Source organism: Arvicanthis niloticus, chromosome X (genome assembly GCF_011762505.2).
Source record: "Arvicanthis niloticus isolate mArvNil1 chromosome X, mArvNil1.pat.X, whole genome shotgun sequence".
NCBI lineage: Eukaryota > Metazoa > Chordata > Mammalia > Rodentia > Muridae > Arvicanthis > Arvicanthis niloticus.
This window is the reverse complement of record NC_047679.1, coordinates 38,717,842-38,722,983: the sequence shown is the minus strand read 5'-3', so window position 1 is coordinate 38,722,983 and position 5,142 is coordinate 38,717,842. Positions and strand designations below refer to the sequence as shown.

The 5,142-nt window shown below is 38.7% G+C and overlaps 1 pseudogene; it reads right to left on the bottom strand.

Moving 5' to 3' along the window:
• Window positions 1–1,153: 1,153 nt before the first annotated feature.
• LOC117694477 (large ribosomal subunit protein uL3 pseudogene) lies at window positions 1,154–2,412 on the bottom strand (annotated as a pseudogene).
• Window positions 2,413–5,142: the final 2,730 nt, after the last annotated feature.

The following is a 5,142-nucleotide window of genomic DNA, read 5'->3' as shown; positions in this document are numbered from 1 at the left end:
TGTTATTGCCATTGATAAAGTCTTCTTTATGTCCTCATATTTTTAGGTTATCATGGCAGAATACTATAAGATAATTTATTATAACAAAATTAACTTCTTTTCAAAATGTCATATTTCATTAAATTTATACTTTTTAAAGAATAATTACAGTAAAATTTCTGAAATGAGCTAAGTACATCTATCCCCAAACTAATTTTAGGGAGATAATAAAAGGTATATATCCTCTTCACTTGTATTAAGACACAGTTTGGGTGATTTTCTACCATATAGTCATTCATTTGGTATTAAATAATATAATTTCCCACTATATGATTGTATAATTACAAAGTACTACCTAGTGTAAATGCTGAACTCCAAATTATGTATATGTCTTTATTATAGATGAAATGGATAAGAATCATAAATCTCAAAATGTTAATGAGAATTTCTTATTTCTAAAGAATAAAAGCTTAGTTTCTTCCATTACAAAATTGAAATTATTCTAAAAAATGGAATTCTCCTTCTTACAGTTATCTCTTTGTTCTATCTTTTTGCATACTATAATCATTTTCATTTACTAAGAATGTAGATTTTGATGTACACAGATATTTAAAATCTTCAAAACTTTTACTCAGCAACGATATACTTTTATTTCCAAAACATAGAAGGAAAAAATTTGTTAGAGGTCTACCTGGGACACTGAAATAGTTTCTTGATTCCTTTAAATATTTCAGTGAAATGCTACATTGTTTAAAACACTTTTCTCTCAATGTAATTAGATGGAAGACAATTGCCAACCACAGCCATCAAGACTGTAGATAGATTATTAACTGAGAAAAGTGTGTGAATTTACTTTTGCCTTCAAAAATACTAGATTACTTATCAAGCTTTATTTGAGTTTATTTATAATAATTTATTTCTTGTGGATCTGTTAAAATTTCTTTTCTTCCCAAATTTGCCATAAATGACGTCTTGATATTTAAAGCAAAAGTTTAAAAGGAGTCATAGGATACAATGCTATTTAAAAAAAAAGAGAGAGAGAGAGAGAATTTTGATGTGGATTGTCTTGAATCAGTATATTGCTTTTTGGTAAAATGGCCAGTTTTATATGTTAATCCTCCTAATCTGTGAGCATGGGAGAGCTTTCCATCTTCTGATTATCTTCTTCTTCTTTTTTTTTTTCTGGAAACATTTTATTGATGAGACTCCAACTGCACATCCTGGAATCAAGCACCTTCCTCCTTGGCAATGCGATCTTTCTTGAGTGGTCCCATGAATGCTTTCTTCTCCTCCATGGCCTGGAAGTGACCATGGCCGAACTTGGAGGTTGTGCCAATGAACTTCAGGTCAATTTTCTCCAGAGCCCGACGTTTTGTCTGGACCAGTAAGGACTTACGAAGAGTAAGCACTCGCTTCTTGGCTCCCACCGCACAGCTCTTGAGCATGATGAAGTCATTGGTCACCTCACCATGATGGACAAAGCTACCCAGTGTGTTGATGCTCTTGTCTGAGAGGTCATAGTCAGTAGATGCATTGTTCTTGATCAGTTTACCATCCTTGATGAGGTAGGCTTGACCAATCTTGTAAATCTTCTTGTTAATCTCTGTTCGGTGATGGTAGCCTTTATGCCCAGCTCCAGCCACAGAGAAGGCTACATGGGCAGGGTGCCAAGCTCCAATACAGGCAACTTTACGCAGACCTCGATGGGTCTTTTGGGGCAGTTTCTTTGTATGCCAACGACTGGTCACCCCTTTGTACCCTTTGCCTTTTGTCACCCCGAGGGCGTCAATCATCTCATCCTGCCCAAACACCTGGTTCACAGGTGCCTGCTGCTCCTCTCTCGGGCCCAGTCCAGCATCTCAGCCACAGTGCCCCCATTCACCTGAATCTCCATCAAGTGTGTCTTCTTCTGGCGCAGAGGGAGCAGAAGCATCTGAGTGTGGGCAATTATGCGGATAACCTGGCAGTACTTCTTCATGCTGTTGAAGTCCTTCTCCAGCTGTTTCTTGCCTGTGTCATCCTGCCATTTCTTACAGTACTTGGTGAAAGTCTTCTTAGATTTGTGCCAGTTCTTATAGAAGCGCCTCTTACACTCATCACTGATATGCTCAGCAAGCACAGTGTTGAAGGTTCACAGGCCCCGAGAGGTTTCTACATATCCCACAATGTCCACAACCACCATGGGTGGGGTTTCCACAATGGTTACAGCCTCCACAACTTCTTTCTTGTTCACCTTAGATGCTGGCCTGTCGACTACCGGACGATGTGGGTCATGCCAGCCTTGTACTCTAGAAAGGTTGTGAGGTGAACAGGCTTGGAAGGGTCATCCTTAGGGAAGCTCTTCACCTTCCCACGGTAACGGCTGCTGTGCTTCCGAGGCAAGAAGCCCAAGGAGCCATGCCTGGGAGTGGAGAATTTCCTGTGAGACATCTCGCTGCCACATGCTACCAATAGAGCCTGATTATCTTCTTCAATTTCTTTCTTTAAGTACTTGAAGTTCTCATCATACAAGACTTTCACTTTCTTTGTTAGAGTTACATGAAAATATTTTATATTATTTGTGGCTAGTGTAAAGGGTTTTGTTTCCCTAATTTTTCTCACTCCATTTATCTTTTGTACATAGAAAGTCTACTGATTTAGCTTCCTGATAAAATTTTTTTCTTGCTTATATATTCTATCATATCATCTGCAAATAGTAATCCTTTGAATTCTTCATTTCCAATTTGTATCCCCTTGATCTTCTAATGTTTTCTTATTGTTCTAAATAAAACTTCAAATACTACATTGAATAAATATGTAGAGAGTGGTCTGCCTTGTTTTATTTCTGGTTTTAATGGAATTACTATAAGTTTCTCTTCATTTAATTTGATGTTGGCTATTATCTTACTGTAAGTTGACTTTACTATGTTTATACATGACCCTGGCATTCCTTATTTCTACAATAATTTCATCATGAAGGAGTGTTGGATTTTGTCAAAGATATTTTCAGAATGTAATGAGATGATCCTGTAATTTTTTTCTTTCAGTTTGTTTACATTGTGGATTACATTGATTGAGTTTGGTATTTTAGACCATTCCTGCATCTCTGGGATGATGCCTACTTGATTATGGTGTATTATTATTTATGTATTCTTGGATTCAGTTTGTGAATATATTTTATGTGTTTTTGTGTACATGTTCATAATGGAAATTGGTCTGTAATTCTCTTTGTTTCTTGAGTCTTTGTGTGATTTAAGTATCAGGTTGACTGTGATACCTGTCAGAATGGCTAATATCCAAAACACAAGTAAGGGTTCATCCTGGCAATGATATACAACAAGGGGGACACTCCTCCATTGCTGGTGTGAGTGGAAACTTGAACAACCACTTTGGAAATGAATATGGTACTTTCTCAGAAAATTGTGGATTTTCTACTGGAAGAACCGTTATACTATTCCTTGGTATATACCCCATCCTACCAAAAGGACACTTGCTCAACTATGTTCATAGAAGTTTTACTCATAATAACCAGAAACTGGAAACAACCTACAAGTCTCTTAACTGAAGAATGGATATAGAAAATGTGGCACAATGACACAATGTGGTATTACCCAGCTGTGTCCATAGTCCTGATACAACTGTGTTGATGTCTTTGTCTCATGTTGCCACTAAAGGCCATGGGAGGATGTGTGAGGCTTATATTGCCACATGAAGTCATGTTGATGTCTGTGATCCCTACTGCCTCTGAGGATGGCCATGTTAGGCTCTGTGGTCCAGTGTTGGCTGGAGACAATGTGTAAGTTTATGGATGGATGTATTTAAGTGGTCTGTGCTGCTGCTTAGGGTTATGTTGTTATACATGGCCCTGCAGTGAGGGCAGTGATGATGTTAATAGTCTATGCTGCAACTAAGGGCTGTTCACGTCTATGATTTGGGTTACCATCAAAGACCATATGAACATTCGTGCTCAGTGTTGCTATCTGAATTCATGTTGATGTTTGTTAGTAGTGCTGCCTACTGAGGCCATATTAATGTATGTTGTATGTATTAATATAATACATATAATGTATGTATATTAATCCTGCTACCAAGGACCATGTCAATTGTCATTACTGTAGCCAGAAGACATGTAGAAGTTTATGATCCATGCTGCTGTTGAATATAAAAAGCATGGAAGTTTCTTTTGCCATGGTATTTATGACTGCAAACTCACAGTTGACAATGAGAGACATAGAATGCTATTGTGACAAATTTTCTTCACCAGCCTTACCTCTACTATCCCCCCCCCAAAAAACATTCTATACTGAGAGCTATTGAAGGGAACTCTTAAAAATATAAGAGTGAATATTATTCAGCAATTAATAATAAGAACATCATGAGTTTTGCTGGTAAATCTACAGATCTAGAAAATATCATCCTGAGAGAGGTAACTCAGACCCAAAAAGACATGCATGGTATATACTTACTAATATGTGGATATTAAACAAAAAAATACAGAATTTCCAGGATATAATCCATAGATCTAAAAAAGGTGAACAAGCCGAATGTCCCAAATGAGAATGCCTCAATCCAACGGGGAGAGGGAGAGAAAGTAATTATGGGGAGGGGTGCAAAATGAAGAAAGGACATGGGTCAGAGAGGGGACAGGGAAGGGAAAAGGGAAAGTTGATCATGTATTGTGAGGGGGAACAGGACTGAAGCCCTGAGGTTCTGCAGAAAGAATGGAAATTGGCTACCTCAGGAGCTGGGAGGGGTGTGACACTCTAGAATGTACCAGAGGCCTGGGAGGTGAGAGACCATCAGGACTCAAGCAGAGGATCTTAGATGAAATGCCCTACAGTGGGGAGAGGGAACATGTGGAGAGATGTGGTTGCCATCCCACAGTCAAAAACTCTGACCTAGAATTACTCCTGTCTGAAAGACCTGCAGGAACAAAAATGGAAAAGAGACTGAAGGAAAGGAGGTCCAGTGACAGGCTCAAGTTGGGATCCAGCTCAAGGGGAGGCCCCAAGGCCTGGACACTATTATTTTTGCTATGGTGTGCTTACAAACAGGAGCCTAGCATGGCTGCCTTCTGAGAGGCCCAACAAGCAGCTGGTAAAGTCAGATGCAAGTATTTACCAGTGGACATAAGCCAGGGACTCCTGGTGTTGAATTAGGGAAAAGCAGAAAGAAATTGAAGAG